At 41.9% G+C, this 17,004-nt stretch overlaps 1 long non-coding RNA gene and 1 pseudogene across 1 annotated transcript; both read right to left on the reverse strand.

Moving 5' to 3' along the window:
- Positions 1–202: 202 nt before the first annotated feature.
- LOC108919712 (zinc finger protein 729-like) lies at positions 203–17,004 on the reverse strand (annotated as a pseudogene).
- LOC108919742 (uncharacterized) lies at positions 7,412–11,452 on the reverse strand. The gene is made up of 3 exons (XR_001964951.1): positions 11,375–11,452; positions 9,985–10,030; positions 7,412–7,557 (listed from the first exon to the last, which is right to left on the reverse strand). It is a non-coding gene; the product is annotated as an uncharacterized LOC108919742 (long non-coding RNA).

A 17,004-nucleotide genomic window follows, 5' to 3' on the forward strand; every position in this document is an offset into this window, starting at 1 on the left:
GCAGTGTTTTGGTGCTGTGTCTCTAGGAAAGGTAGCAAGACAGCAGTGAAAAAACGATGATTTTGCGTTACAGCGTATCGTTGCTGTTGCCTTGGCTGAAACCACCTTCTCCTCCAACACAGTGTAGTGTGCAGTCAAGAACCCACACACGCACTCCCTTCACCCTGCACAGAAAAGCATACTGCATAAACTGCAATGTAACATTTTATTTTAGCCTTTTACAGTTGTGGAGGCACAAGTCTTTACAAATTTTAACTTGGTAAACAGTAAACACTAGTTTTTACACCATGCAGGAGAACATGTAACATGATCCATACAGTAAATCCATGATTCAATGCAGTTAATTAAAAAGTAATGCATAAGGGAGAACTACTTTTTTGTTCTTCCTCAGAAATCATCCATACGTAGTGAGCACCCTGCCTGCACATGGTTCTGAGTTAGAGAAGCAGTCTGCGTCACTCTGCAGAAAACTTCTTTCACCCAACAAAATGTGATTAAAATTCTGGAAAACAGACTCTAAAAATGGTTTAGACTCCATAAGCAGGAAATGAGCATGCATCTCTTGCTCCCAGGTGACCATTGGTCATTCTGGAGCGGGTTTTGCTTGAGTTCAGGGTTCACAAGAAACGAGTTAAGACTGGACAGGTACCTGGACATGGGATTCATCATCTGGCTTCCAGATACGAAGCAGGATAACAGTGTGCAGTAGAGACTTCCTTATGTTCACCAAGAATTCATATGAGTTTCTTTCTGTTCCCTTTATAAATCTAATTTGATTACATGGTAGAGATTCTAGCATTTTCATTTCACACAACTGCAGCTGTATCATCTACTTGACCGTTACACACAGATGAAATTCAATGTGTTTTCTCATGGATTTTTAAATGCTGCCTCAGAGCAAAACACTTTCCGCACCGACTGCATTTATACGGTTTCTCACCGGAATGAACACGCTGGTGGTTTTTTAAGTGACTGGACTGAGAAAAACCCTTTCCACACTCACTACACTTGTATGGTTTCTCGCCAGAATGAATGCGCTGGTGCTGTTTTAAGTTACCAGACTGAGAAAAGCTCTTCCCACATTCACTACATTTATATGGTTTCTCGCCAGAATGAAGCAGTTGGTGTTGTTTTAAGTGATACGTCTGAGAAAAACACTTTCCGCACTCACTACATTTATATGGTTTTACACCAGAATGAACAACCTCGTGTTTCTTTAAGTAATTTTGACATGAAAAATTCTTTCCACACTGAACACATTTGAATTTCTTCCCAGAATGAACAAGCTGATGCATTTTCAACTTGTTTGAATGAGAAAAACTCTTCCCACATTCACTACATTTATACGGTTTCTCCCCAGAATGAAGAAGCTGGTGCTGTTTTAAGTGACCACCTTGAGAAAAACTCTTCCCACACTGACTACACTTATAAGGTTTCTCACCAGAATGAACATGCTGATGGAGTTTTAATGTATGTCCATGGGAAAAACTCTTTCCACACTGACTACATTTATATGGTTTCTCACCAGAGTGAACAAGCTGATGTTTTTTTAAGTGACTAGACTGAGAAAAACTCTTTCCACATTGACTGCATTTATATGGCTTAACACCAGAATGAATAAATTCGTGGGTTTTTAAGTAATTTTGACAAGAAAATCTTTTTCCACATTGAATGCATTTAAATTTCTTGCCCGAGTGAACACGCTGGTGCACTTCTAAGGTACCTCGTCCAGAAAAACTCTTTCCACATTGAGTACATATATACAATTCCTTACCAGAATGAATAAGTTGGTGCTTTTTTAAGGTATCAACACGGGAAAAGTTCTTTCCACACTGAGTGCATTTGTATGGTTTCTCACCAGAATGAACACGCTGGTGCTTTTTGAAGGTGTGTCCATGGGAAAAACACTTTCCACATTCACTACATTTATATGGTTTCTCACCAAAAGGAAGAATCTGGAGCTCTTTCGACTTGTCCAACTGGGAAAAACTCTTTCTGGATTTACTGTACTCACACTGTTTTCCGCAATGAACAAGCTCGTGTTTTTTTAAGTCACAATTCTGAGAAAAACATTTTCCACACTGCACACAACAATACTCAACCTCTCCTAAAACAGATGACGTATTCTCCAGCTTCACAGAAATCTGCTTTAAAAGGAAATTGTCTACTTTATTACCTGTCAGCTCTGTGCTGGATGATCCTTCCAGCTCGGAATTCTGCTCGATCTTAACTTCAACAGACTTTGATTTACACTGCTGGGATAAACAAGTAGAAGAATTTAAGTGCTCTGATGGAGGGCAGAACCCCTCAGTAGTTCTGTACTGTAGCTGTTGATCGGTACTGTCCTCCATTATTTTGACCGTGACAATCTCAGATTTAATGTGCTCGGCCTCCAGGTGCAGCCCTGAGCCCATCTCTTGAACCTCAGTACAATATTCAGGGTGGGAAATGTGCTCATCTTCAGGCTCACTTTTTACACACACATCCACGAGTGCTGCTGAGTCCTCAGAGTAAGAGGTCACCGTGTCCCCAAAACACTGTGATTCACATGGGAGGCTGTGCAGTGACACTGAAGGGTGTTCAGCTCCTGCTCCTGTTTCTGCCATCATGATGATGATCCTCGTCTCCAGTCTTCTCTCCCTCCTTGTGCTTCGTTACAGTACTGCTCAGCGAGATCCTCTTTGTCTCCTCTCAATGTCCACTTCCTCTTCTGTCCATGTGTCTCCTCCTCTGCTCCTGGATTCATGTACTCTGGCTGGAGGACAGATGAGGAAAAGGAGCATCAATATCCTGCATACAGGCTCATATCAAACATGTTTAACAGTGACACTGTAAATAGTAACACAGCCTGGTACTCAACACTGTGGACACTTGTGTCAAAAGTCCCAAATTAAGAGACTAGTTGTTCTTCACAGAAAAGTGACATTTATTCAATGCACAACATGATTTGGGTTAAATGACAAACTAAAGTGCAGAGACACGACTGTGTTTCCTTAAGGAGAAAAGTCCTTCAGGTAAATATGAAATTATTATTATGTCAATGGTAAGAAGAGAAAAAACAGACTGATACACGAGTTTGTTTAATTTTAAATTTAAAAGGCGACAATTTAAATGCTGTTGGAGTGGAAAAGTACCGCTGTGTGTGAAGCGCATTACGGCACAACGGGCTACAATAATAGAGGAAACACAGTGAGTGCGGTAAAAGAGAGTAAAAAAAAGGCAGGAAGAGAGAGCAGAGAGGAGATAAACACACGTTACCCGTAAGAGGAAGGAAAAAAAAAAAAAAAAACGCGGTTCTGCTGCAGCGCGGAAGAAGCGGCGGAAGTAGAAAAGTGCTGCTCTGCGGAGGTCACAGCGCCACCTGGCGGTTCGCTGCCATTGGTCCTCCACCGGAAATGACGCACAGAGACACAGCCACAGACACACACCCCTCTTCCCCAGTTCCCACTGTGAGGGTTCCACTTGCCATCATTCCATGAGGAACAAATCTCTGTCTCCCCAAAGAAACAAAAGCAAAAGAAAACAAAAGTAAAGTGTGATAGTGCAGCTTTTCTGTACCTTATAATTTTCTTCTGTAAAGTTATTTCCAACTTCTCTGCAGCACCGTGGCTCCGATCAGGAAAAGCGCTTCATGAAAATTGAAAATGGATGGGTGTAGTTTGTGTGCTTTCACATTTTCCTTGACTTATTGGCAATAAGTGCTTCTCCGGCACAGGTTTCACACGCACAAAGCCTGTCCTGCAGACCTGGGTCGTGACCCAGTCAACAGCCTGGACACAGAAACTTTCCGCAAATGGCCCAAAGCTCACCAAAGTTCATCACGTATAACTGTGAAGTTACTGAGATCATTGCCCATGTCTGCCTACATTACGCCCATTTCAGGAGGAGATTAAGGCTTTTCATTTGCCAGTACTGCTGGATATTTATGAGGGCTGAACTGCTCTAGGAAATATTTTATAAGTAGCTTAACACTGGAAGATGCTGTGAGAAAAGGTGTCAGCTGAATAAACTGGGGTAAATAAGAAACGAAAAGGGACTGTCTAGACACTGAAGAAGCAAAGGAAGGTAAAACTGTCTCGCCGTTGGAGTTTTTCCCGAAAATAATAATGTAGCAAATCACATGTTACTAGCGTTTGCGTGGCTTTCCGCTTTCAGTCCAGCCCAACCACACGTGTGCGGTGCGCTCAGTGGCAGCCTGAGTGAATCCCTTGCGGGGATTCGTTAAACAATTATCAGTTTTATTAGGGTTAATAAAAGAGAGCGGCGATGTGTATCATCGGCAGGGCCTGCGGAGGGGCGGAAAGCGCACAGGTGAGCTGACCGCAGTGGCCCAGTGGAACAGAGAAAACCCAAGTGGCCCACCGGGACAAGGCCTGGCGCTCCCGATCGCCGCTGCGGCGTTCGTGCCCACTGCTTGCCATCAGCGCTCTCTGTACACGTGGCAAACTCCTGCATCTAAGGGACAGGATGAGGCATGACCTGAGTACAAGGAGAGGCTACAGGAATCTCAAGAGGCTCTCTGGGTCTGAGGGCTGAGCTCTGGCTCTGGTTGTGTGTCTCCAGTCCAGGTCTGAGTGATGCTCCGGCTGTAGCATGAGTGAGGTACTTGCTCTCAAGTGATTATGGCCAAAATGAGCAAGTTGTATGAACAGGGAAATCACTGCAAGTGGCTTCACCCTGTAAGGTGCTTTGAAGGAAAGTCATGTTAACAGTATATATATTCCATACATTCACCTGTCTGGTACAGGCTGAGATCTGATCGTCCCTGGCCAGCTTACCGGGTGAGCACCCAGCAACCAAAGGCTACACCACGAAAAGGTGTCCACGTGCATCGCTAGATGTGCATAATAAAAAACTCATGAACACATTTGTGTCTCCTTCGTTTGAAGCAATTTGGTGACATTGAGAAGGTCTGTTCGGCTGAGATTCCCTCACATATCTCAGTATACAAATACCACAAAAAACACAAATTGACATTTTATTTTAATGCTTCATAATGTTGTTCTGAAACACACAACCATTCTGTAAGTTCACATTATAAATTTGAATGGACTGATCGGGGTTGAACCTTGTTTTTACAGGAAAACATCAGACAGCAAATGTCAAACTGCAAAACGTTGAAACAACAGAACGAAACATCAATTTTTCATCTGCACTGAACTTGCAACACAAGGCTCTGAACTACCAATGTTGTCCTGGGCCGTAGTCCGTGGTCTTGCCAGTCTGGGGAAACACGGCTTCTCGATACAGTACAAAATGTGAATGAAAAAGTCCTGAAGAAAAGTGTCTGAAAAAAGATTATTTTGAAGAGTTCAGGTGCGGAACACGAACGTGCGTCTCTTGGTCTCAGATGGCTGCGGTGGTCACTCTGGGTTAGGTTTCACGCTTTGGTTAAGTTCAGGGTTCCGAAAAAGAACGCGGAGTCAGACTGGAGAGTGACCCCAACCCACCACTCGGGTTCCAGAGGTGATCTAGAAGACCGGTACGTACAGTTTGCACACACCGCCGTACAAGCTCTCTCATGGGCCCCAACAATTCACCCGAATTTAAATGTTCCAGCCGGTTTCCTTTCTAAATCGCACTCGATTACGCGCTGGAGAGTCGAACATGTTTATTTCGCACTTAAATGCAGCTGCATCAGCCTGAGTTCACGGGTCAGTTTGCACCGTTCGTACAGAAGAAACTTCAGTGCGTTCTCTCGTGGTTTTTTAAATACTGCCTCAGAGCAAAACACTTCCCGCACCGACTGCATTTGTACGGTTTCTCCCCAGAATGTATCGGCTCGTGCTGTTTTAAGTGGCTGGACTGGGAGAAGCTCTTTCCACACTGACTGCATTTATACGGCTTCTCACCAGAATGAAGAAGCTGGTGGTGTTTTAAGTGGCCTCCTTGGGAAAAACTCTTCCCACACTGACAGCACTTATACGGTTTTTCGCCAGAATGAAGCAGCTGGTGCTGTTTCAGATGGCTGGTTTGGGAAAAACCCCTCCCGCACTCACTACATTTATGCGGTTTAACGCCAGAGTGAATTATCTCGTGCTTTTTTAAGTAATTTTGACATGAAAAGTTCTTTCCGCACTGAACGCATTTAAACTTCTTCCCAGAGTGAACAAGCTGGTGCATTTTCAACTTGGTCGAATGAGAAAAACACTTTTCGCACTCGCTACACTTATACGGTTTCTCCCCAGAGTGTAGAAGCTGGTGCTGTTTTAGGTGGCCTCCTTGGGAAAACCTCTTTCCACAGTCACTACACTTATATGGTTTCTCACCAGAATGAATAAGCCGGTGCTGTCTTAAGTTTCCCCTATTGGAAAAACTCTTTTCACACTGACTACATTTATATGGCTTCTCCCCAGAATGAATAAGCTGGTGCTGTTTTAGGTGACCTCCTTGGGAGAAACTCTTCCCACATTCACTACATTTATATGGTTTCTCACCAGAATGAATAAGCTGGTGCTGTTTTAAGTAACCTGCTTGGGAAAAACACTTACCACACTGCATGCATTTATATGGTTTTGTGCCAGAATGAACTCGCTGGTGCTGTTTTAAGTAACTAGATCGAGAAAAACTTGATCCACACTGCATACAGCAGTACTTGTCACCAGAGTGAATCTGCAAATGTATTTTCAGGTGTGACTGACTTTTAAAAACTTTTCTGCATTGAAGGCACTGCCATTTATGGGCCTTAATACCATCACGACGTGGCAGTTCAGCGGTCTTGTGGGTGATACCGTTGCTGACAGATCCCACACATTGTTCCAAAGTACCCTTTGTCTGGACTTCATCTGCTGTAATAGTTAAACTGTTCTCCAGCTCTACAGGGTTCCTCTGCAAAAGGTCATGTTCAGCTTCATTAACTGCTGTCTCTGTACTGAATGATCCTTCTAACTGAGAATGCTGCTCTACATTAACCACAGCTGCCTCCGACTTATATTGTTTCAATAAAGGACACAGGAAAGTGCTTAATTCCTGTACCTCTATGTCTACATACTCTTCCTTTATGCCATAATGAGCAGCTTCATTATTATCCTTCTCTGGAGAAGGTGTTTCCTGTAACTGAGAATGTTGCTCTGCCTTAACTTCAGCTGCATCTGATTTATATTGCCTGGCTGAAACACAAGTAGAACAGTTCAGCTGATCAGCTGGAGGGCGGAGCCCTGCAGTGGTGCTGCACAGCTGTAAACTGCCATTGTCATCCATTATTTTGACCGTGACAATCTCAGATTTAATGTGCTCGGTATCCAGGTGCAGCCCTGAGCCCATCTCTTGAACCTCAGTACAATATTCAGGGTAGGAAATGTGCTCATCTTCAGGCTCACTTTTTACACACATATCCATGAGTGCTGCTGAGTCCTCAGAGTAAGAGGTCACTGTGTCCCCAAAACAGTGTGATTCACATGGGAGGCTGTGGAGCCCGTGTGACAGTGAAACCTATTTGGGTCCTGGCTCTACCATCATGATCTTCTACAATCTTCTCTCGTGTTTTCTTACACTGCTCAGTGAGATGCCGCTTGTCTCCTGTCAGGGATCTTCAGCCCGTGTGCCATCTTCACTGCTCTAGGGTTAATATGATTGAAGGAAAGATAAGGAAAAGGATGGGGGATAACCATCAGTATCAAAAAACAGTCTCCTTTTTAAGGAAGTCACTCTCAAACAATATGAAACATTCAATGAAAATATTAATATGCAGATGCGCTGCTGCAGTTCCTTGATGACCAATTTAAGTTACCCTTCAAATATTTTAGCAGTAGTAATACAGAGGAGCAGCTTGAGAAGAACTCGTTCAGGGATTGTTTCACGATTTCACGCATCCTACTGGCACAAAAACTGTAACAGTTACAGGAAACAATCGCTATCAAGAAGCACATTCCTGTGATTTTCTATATCCTCCGAAGACCCATCCAGTGATTTTATTCGCTCTATAGGATATGTTACAATGCTGACTGCTACTTCAGCTTAAAGAATACATTCTATGCTCCTTAATGATACATTTAGCAACCGGGCTTGGAAAAAATATTCTTTCTGCCGAAAGAAAATGCTGACCATTTCCACAAGGACATTTTACCGATAAAGCTCAGTGAAAATCATTTAATGTGACTAATTTCACTTTTATTTTTTCCATTTATGTTTGTCTTGCAAGTAATTTAATGCAGTTGTGTGACCACGTCTCAGAAAAGAACTCACTGACTCCTTGGGTTATAAATGCTCAAGGTCTAAATTTTGAAAGTTATGTTTTTTCCATCTGCTTATAATAGAATTTTCTTCTCTATCATCAGAAATGAAATAGAGCAATCTTCCTTGGCATTTCTGCATCCTGACATCATGCAGGAATTAGGAGCACCCACAGAAAAGGGGAGGAGTGTTGGACTGCTTCCATTTGGCTTACTGCTGTTGTTTAAAAGTCATGTCTGGTCTGATAGTCTGTGATCTATAACGACACTGCTGCAAATGTAGATTAAATTGGTCAAAAATGGGCATCAAATGTGAGATTGTGAGGATAAAATTGTCATTTTTAGTTTTTTTAAATTAGTCTAACAGTTTTCTTAGCTTTAAGTTACGTTAAGTCTAAGTTTTTAATACAGCTATATCTGAGACTTTTACAGAACAGACCCAAGAAATAAATCTAGGTATTGGGTAATAGCAAATGCTTTTCTCCAAAACAACTTACAATATTAGTTTTGTACCCTAAGCTACTTACAATGATTTACTATTTATACAACTGAGTTTTAATGAAGCAATTCATGGCAAAAACCTTGAACAAAGACTTGACAGTAGGAAGTGCGATTTAAACCTTGGGCCTTCAAATTCAAGGTAGCAGTTTAACAACTGCACTACCAGCTGGCCCCAAGATTACTTCTTTTTTTTTTTTTTCCATTGTAAAGATAATAAAAGTGGCAACATTGGCAAACACTGCATGTTACAACATAGAAGTCCTGCAATGGGATTCGGTCCAGATTTATGTGTTTATTTTTTAACAGAACAGAGTCCATTAACAAATTTAGGGACATTAAGATTATTATTATTTTTTTTTTTTTTTTATTGACTGCAGAATAGTGGCTGGATTTTAAAAAATGTGAAACAAACAAAAAAGTTAAAAACAGATTTCTGGTTCAAACTGCATAAGTTGAAAACCCAAGAAAATCTGTAAAACTGTATATACCATCTCCTGTGTAGAACACACTTGAACTTCTTAGGGTGCTTGTTCTTGCCCACACAGATGGAACAATGTTTAACTTTGAGTTCTTCTATCAAAGAACATCATCTGTGATATAAAAAAAAAAAAAAAAAAAAAAAAAAAAAGGACTTTGCACTGAAGCGAAGGCTAAGACACTCTCTAGAGTTACCCACCTGTTCTCTGACACGTACTTGTCACAGTAGTGAAACACCAAATAAGAAAAAACATCACCGACAAAATGCTGCAAAAAGAAAAAAAACACACACACAAAAAAAAAAAAAAAAAAAAAAACAGAAGAGGTATCTGCAATGATGGTGAGAATGAGCTTATTATAATCAAATGGTCTGGGAACAAACAAGAAGTTACAGCTTGGCACAGAGCCCAAGACACATGCAAAAGATGGTCACAAAAACAGAAAACACATGCGTCTCCTGTCGAGAATCAGCGATCACAGAGAACACCACCAACATAGGGGTAGGGCTCTGCGTGTCAGGATGGTCTGCTTGTACAAGAAAGTGTACAAGACAGCAAACCACGAGCTCCAAAACTGCACTTCTTTGATGTTGTGGCAACAAATTCATAGATTCTGGACAAGCAACACAGACAGGTTCAGGAAAGACCTGCAAAGAGGACACACCAGTTCGATGAATTCAAAACGCTCCTGGTTGAGCACGATTGCCCAGGAACAATCTGGTGTCTTGATGATCCACATCACATGCACCTCAGCAATGAAGACTGCGTTTCTCCATGCAAGAAGAAGACACAACAAGGAGAGACTAGTGTAAGACAGTATGGTGTTCAACACCTACCAGTGATGACTGATGGCATCCATGTGTCCAGATGCAGAAGCGCTGGCTGCAGCAGTAAAATGTATGTGAGGTGCAACATATTATTGTGTGTATCAAAGAATCCAAACTATTTCAGGGGTTTCCACTCAGAATAAAAAACAGTAACTGCAAAAAAAAATAAATGTAATAAAACTTATAGTTTAAAAGGCATTTTGATTGATTAAATAAAAATGTTTAACAAAATGTGAGTATTCAAGCTGTTGACTGACTTGTCTTTCACAGTTTGTGTATTTCCACATAAACGAAGTTGTGATGTTCGCTCAATTATCCAAAGAAAATATTTTCTGGAAAAAGTCTTGTCAGGGAGTTTTTGTCCACTTGAAACCTTTAGAGAATGAGGGCAAAACCTAAAGACACTTCTTGCTGTGCCTCAGGAGGAAATGTGTTGTCAGACTGCTGTGACAGGACTGTAAATAGGTGGCACAGTGAGTAGCGCTGCTGTCTCACAGACCCTGGGTGGTGCGAGAGGACATGGGTTCCATCCCCGCTCAGTCTGTGTGGGTTTCCTCCGGGTGCTCTGGTTTCCTCCCACAGTCCAAAGACATGCTGTTCGGGTTCCCCCATAGTGTGTGAGTGACACAGAGAGAGAGTGTGTGCGTGTTCCACTGATGTATGGATGAGTGACCCAGTGTAAGCAGTGTACCTAGCAGTGTAAGTCACCGCAGTGAATAAGGTGTGTGGGCTGATAACACTACACAGTGTTCACTGGAAGTTGCTTTTGGAGAAAAGCATCTGCTAAATAAATAAATGTAATATAATGTATATATTGAACCAACTAAGACCCAAAAAGGAGTTTCTTTCGTATATGAACGAACTGAAAATATCTGTACAAATGACAGGTGTGAAAGACATTTTTTGACCAGTTAATTGTCTAGTTTACATATCAGTAACACAGGAAAACATCATCAGCTTACAGTGCAGGGCTGTTAATGTTATGTATCTACACACAGAACTGTACGTACCGTAGAAGTGGGTCAGTCCAAGTGCGGTGTAACGTCCCGTTTTACTCTCATTTTACTGTTTTCAAAGCCGCGCAAAAAACAGCCTCTGATTTCTATGACAAAACGCCGTTCGTTTCACGTCCACAGACAGGACAGACTGATGATGGGGAGAGTCCCGGTGTGACACTGACAGTACCCTGCCTGTTTTACCACATAAACTAAAGACGAGTTTGGACTCGGAGTGTCCAGTGACTGAGTGGCAGGCAGTGTGGGAAATAATTCTTGTAAAGCGCATACGGCACTACGCGCTACAATAAGAGGGAACAGTGAGTGCGATAAAACACACATAATAATAATAATGGTGATAATAATGAGAGGGAGCAGAGAGAAACACAACGAACTCAAGTTACCTGTGAGAAGCGAAAGCGCTGCGCTTCTCTTCTCTTCTCTCCCCTTTTCTTTTCTTTTCTTCTTCTTCTACTTCCGCTCCTTTCGGCCGAACACAAAGTGCTGATCGCACGGAGTCGCAGCGCCACCTGGCGGTTCGCTCCCATTGGTCCCCCAGCAGCGGAAACGACGCTCACGCGCCGCCGGTCGGCCGCAAGAGCCAATTGCCATTATTATTTTTTCTGAAATAGACGAACGCGATCGCTTCCCGGGTGAAACATGTAATTTAAAAGGTTCGAAAGAGCAGAATAAGAGGTGAAGATACTGCGCGTCTTGTTCTCTTTCTCAACTGGTGGCGCAAAGTTCTGCGCAGCTCAAGTTCCCGCTTGACTTTCTCCACAGAAACAAGGTTGCAGTCGCCCAGTTTTTGGAGAACATTGTTGCAATAAATAAGTGTAGGCGGATGCGGTGGCGCGGTGGGTTGGACCGGGTCCTGCTCTCCGGTGGGTCTGGGGTTCGAGTCCCACTTGGGTGCCTTGCGATGGACTGGCGTCCCGTCCTGGGTGTGTCCCCTTCCCCCTCCGGCCTTATGCCCTGCGTTGTTGGGTTAGGTTCTGGTTCCCTGCAACCCTGTATGGGACAAGCGGTTCAGATAATGTGTGTGTGTGTGTGTACACCTGCGATAAGTGTCGCGGTGACTGCAAAGCAGGGGTTCGAATCTCCTGGGTTGGGGTTACAGTTAGGGAGGCACGGCGGAGCGGAGAGGATTGTTGACCAGCAGCAAAGTGAAGGCCCAGAACAGAGCACGGCAGGTGGGCGGCTGCAGGGCTGCATCATGTCAATGGCAACGCAACAAGGTCCTCGCCCGATGCTTTTCCTCTCCTGTCCCTACTTGTGTGCAGAATGATCAGCTAAAGCAGTACTTTGTATTCTAGAACTTTCTACAGCATGGAGCTGACAGCAATATGTCACTGACCAGGGGTTTATGGAGCAATATAATTCTGTCTTCTGTGATGTAAATTAAGTCGTTTATATTTACTCACGAACGCTGGGCTACAGCAACATTGGGACAAAAACAGCTCATCATATTAGTTTTCATTTAAATGTACACCAGTGTTGTAAAGTGTATTAAAATGAGACGTCAGTTTTTCTCCAGCTGTATCTGAGACTTTTACAGAAGCTTCTTCATAAAGACGGAGATATTTTAAGCTTCGATCGATCGAGTAGATTATAAACTGAAAAGCAGATTCTAGCTGGTGAGCATCAGAAATGCTGACATGAGGTCAGTGGCACCGCGCTGCAAGTTGTGGAGAAAATGTCTTTTTCTGTTAAATCAGTTTTAAATTCAATGTATTTTTGAGGTTAATAAAAAGGAGTAAAAGTGTTTGTGGCGAAGCAGCACAGCCCCATGCAATGTAACTTTCTCCTTCCTGCTCCCACAATAGTCTGCAGACACTGACTCTACTAGACAAGTGGTTTTTCATAACAGAAGGACAGAAGTATAAAGTACCTTTTTTAATTCAGTAAAGCTTTCTTCTGACATCCTTTAAAGAACCCAAACCTTTAAAAAGTTGACTGATGGACATGACTACAGCGCTTTTCCAGTTACTGATACACTACCGGCCTCATTTACATTTGCAGTTTAGGAACCCGTGTAAGAGCATTTCAAACCCCCGAAAGTGGAAGTAGCCTGAGAGGATGGCTTCCCTGAATCAGTTGTCCCCTTAAATGAAGGGAGTGTGGACACTGTGTTTCAAGGTGCACTCTTAGGAAGAACTAGTCCCCCATCAATTACAATTATATGGTTTCTCACCAGAACGAACATGCTGGTGAACTTTAAAGCGCTTAGAGTGATGAAAACTCTTACCCCATTCACTACACCGATATGGTTTCTCAGCGCAATGAATAAACTGGTGCAGTCTTAAGCTGCATGCATGTGGAAAAACTCTTCCCACATTCACTGCATGTATGGCTTTTTCACCAGAATGAAGAAGCTGGTGCTGTTTTAAGTTACCCGAATGGGAGAAACTCTTTCCACAATGACTACATTTATAAGGTTTCTCACCAGAATGAACACGCTGATGGACTTTTAAGACACCACAACAGGAAAAATTCTTTCCACATTCACTGCATCTATAGGGCTTTTCAGAAGAATGAAGAAGCTGGTGCTGTTTCAGGCAAAAAGTTTAAGAAAAACTTTCCACACTCACTACACTTATATGGTTTCTCACTAGAATGAATAAGCTGGTGCCGTTTTAACGTTCCGCCACAGGAAAAATTCTTTCCACATTCACCACATTTAGGGTTTTTCAACAAAAGCAACAAGCTTGGACTTTTTGAATTTTCAAAGTGAGAAAAGCTCTTTTCATGCTGACAGTACTTACACTCTTTCTCACAATGAAAAAGTTTGTCATTTTAACTGACAGACTTGCAAAAAAACTTCCTCCACACTGCATACAACAAAATTTCACATTTCCTACAGTAACAAAACAGTTCTCCAAATGTACAGAATTATTCTGTAAAAGGTCATTTTCAGTGAATACTGTCTCTGTACAAGAGAGTCCCTGTCCCTTAACTACATCCATCTCTGATTTATACTGTTCAGAAAAAGGACAATGAAAAGTGGTAAATTCTTGTCCAGTAAACCTTCCTTTATGCCACAACAAGCAGCTTCATTAGAATCCTACTCTGTACAAGGAGTTTCCTGTAACTGAGAATGTTGCTCTGTTCACTCCACCTGTCTCTGATTTATAACGTTTGGATAAAACAAAAGTATAAGGCCGGGAGGATGGCTTGAAGCGCACGTCCTTGAGGAAACGGGGTTTTCGGACCGAGAGCATTATTTGTGTACCGGTGTTCTAATAAAACGTTCATTATGAACACTGCCTGTGTGTCCTTCTTCACCCCATCCAAACCCAGAGCGCCGCACACCACCGTAGAGAAAGTCAAAACGCGTTCGAAAAATTGAGAATGTCCTGAACTCATCCCCATTGAAATATAGGTATTTCAAGTAAGACATCCCAAAAATATACATGAATTGAAAAGTCTTGAAAAGAAGAATGGGCCAAAATAACACTTGATCTGCAGTGACAGAAAGCATTTGGTTGAGGCTACATCCAACACTAGTAGACATTTTCCAATTTCTCTCCACACAACTGCAGCTGTACTTAATTTGGCTTCAATAACTGGTTTATAAGGTTTATGTTAAAGAAATTAACAACAAATCCTTCACTTCATTACATCAGGGATTTTTAAATACTGATTCAATGTAAAAACATTTCACATCTAGCACCCAGGTTTTGTTTCTTAAAAAATGAACAAGCCCATGTGTGTTTATTTTTTAAAAAGTTACTTCCATGTAAAACCCTTTCAACATCATTCTGTTTTCGCAACACAATAAACAGGCTGGTGCTTTTTAAATGGGCCCATCAAGAAACTTCACAGTTACATTTGTATGGTTTCTCACCACAATGAGCAAGCTAGACTGTTTAGATTACTTTCACGGGAGTAAATTATTTTCACACCAACACTTATATTCTTTCTCACCAGAAGAAAAACGCTGATGCTTGTAAAACAACTTCCACAGCAAAAACTATCCACTCTGACTACTTTTATATGGTTTCAGTAGAATGAACAAGTTGGTGCCATTTTAATTTAGTCCCACATGAAAAAGTCTTTCCACATTCAATGCATTTATATGGTTTCTCATCAGAATGAATAATCTGGTGCTTTTTTAAGGCACTTGCATAAGAAAAACTCTTTCCACATTCACTACATTTATAAGGGCTCTCCACTGAATGAACAAGCTGGTGCCGTTTTAATTTACCACACTGGGAAAAACCTTTTCCACACCCACATCTATATGGCTTCTGAACAGAGTGAAGAAGCTGGTGCTGTTTTAGGTTACCTCCGCGGGAAAAACTCTTTCCACATTCCTCACATTTATACGGTTTCTGTCCAGAATGAAGAAGCTGGTGCTGTTTTAGGTTACCGCCACGAGAGAAACTCTTTCCACATTCACTACATTTATATGGTTTCTCACCAGAATGAAGAAAAATGTGCTTTTTTAAGTAACTTCCATGGGAAAAACTCTTTCCACATTGACTGCATTTATACAGTTTCATGCCAGAATGAATAACCTGGTGCTTCTTTAAGTTCCCTCCAGTTGAAAAACTCTTTCCACACTGACTACATTTATATGGCTTCTCACCAGAATGAACAACTTGGTGGAGCTTTAAGTAATGATATCGAGAAAAATTCTTTCCACATTGATTACACTTATATGGTTTCTCTCCAGAATGAATAAGCTGGTGCTGTTTTAAGTTGTCTCCTCTGGAAAAACTTTTTCCACACTCACTACATTTGTATGGTTTCTTATCAGAATGAAGATGTTGGCTATTTTCTGAATTTTCGAAGTGAGAGAAATTCTTTCCGGATTTACATTCTTTTCCACACCGAAAAAGTTGGTGTTGTTTTAGCTGACAAGTTCGAGAAAAACTTGTTCCACACCGCATACAACAATATTTCAAGTCTCCTACAGTATTTAAATTGTTCTCTAGCTTTAGAGAACTGCTCTGTAAAACATCCTCTTCAGCTTCATTAACTGCTGTCTCTGCATTAAATGATCCTTCTAACTGAGAACAGGGCTCTATTTTGACTTCACCCATCTCTGATTTATATTGTTTGGGTAACAGACAAAAAGTGCTTAATTCATTCTCTTGTAAATCTTCATTCACTCCCTTAATGTCATAATTAGCAGCTTCAACTGATTCCTTCTGCATACAAGAAGGTAACTGTAACTGAAATTTCTTCTCTATTTTCACTGTATCTGTTTCTGACTTACATTGTCCTGATAAAAGGCAAGTAGAAGAGTTTAAGTGCTCTGATGAAGGGCAGAACCCCTCAGTAGTTCTGTACTGTAGCCGTAGATCGGTACTGTCCTCCATTATTTTGACTGTGACAATCTCAGATTTAATGTGCTCGGTATCCAGGTGCAGCCCTGAGCCCATCTCTTGAACCTCAGTACAATATTCAGGGTGGGAAATGTGCTCATCTTCAGGCTCACTTTTTACACACACATCCACGAGTGCTGCTGAGTCCTCAGAGTAAGAGGTCACCGTGTCCCCAAAACAGTGTGATTCACATGGGAGGCTGTGCAGTGACACTGAAGGGTGTTCAGCTCCTGTTTCTGCCATCATGATGATCCTCGTCTCCAGTCTTCTCTCCCTCCTTGTGCTTCGTTACAGTACTGCTCGGCGAGATCCTCTTTGTCTCCTCTCAATGTCCACTTCCTCTTCTGTCCATGTGTCTCCTCCTCTGCTCCTGGATTCATGTACTCTGGCTGGAGGACAGATGAGGAAAAGGAGCATCAATATCCTGCATACAGGCTCATATCAAACATGTTTAACAGTGACACTGTAAATAGTAACACAGCCTGGTACGCAGTACTGTGGACACTTGTGTCAAAAGTCCCAAATTAAGAGACTAGTTGTAGTTCTTCACAGAAAAGTGACATGATTTATTCAATGCACAACATGATTTGGGTTAAATGACAAACTAAAGTGCAGAGACACGACTGTGTTTCCTTAAGGAGCAAAGTCCTTCAGGTAAATATGAAATTATTATTATTTATTAAGTCAGTGGTAAGAACAAA

This window comes from Scleropages formosus, chromosome 1, assembly GCF_900964775.1.
Source record: "Scleropages formosus chromosome 1, fSclFor1.1, whole genome shotgun sequence".
NCBI classification, from domain to species: Eukaryota; Metazoa; Chordata; class Actinopteri; order Osteoglossiformes; family Osteoglossidae; genus Scleropages; species Scleropages formosus.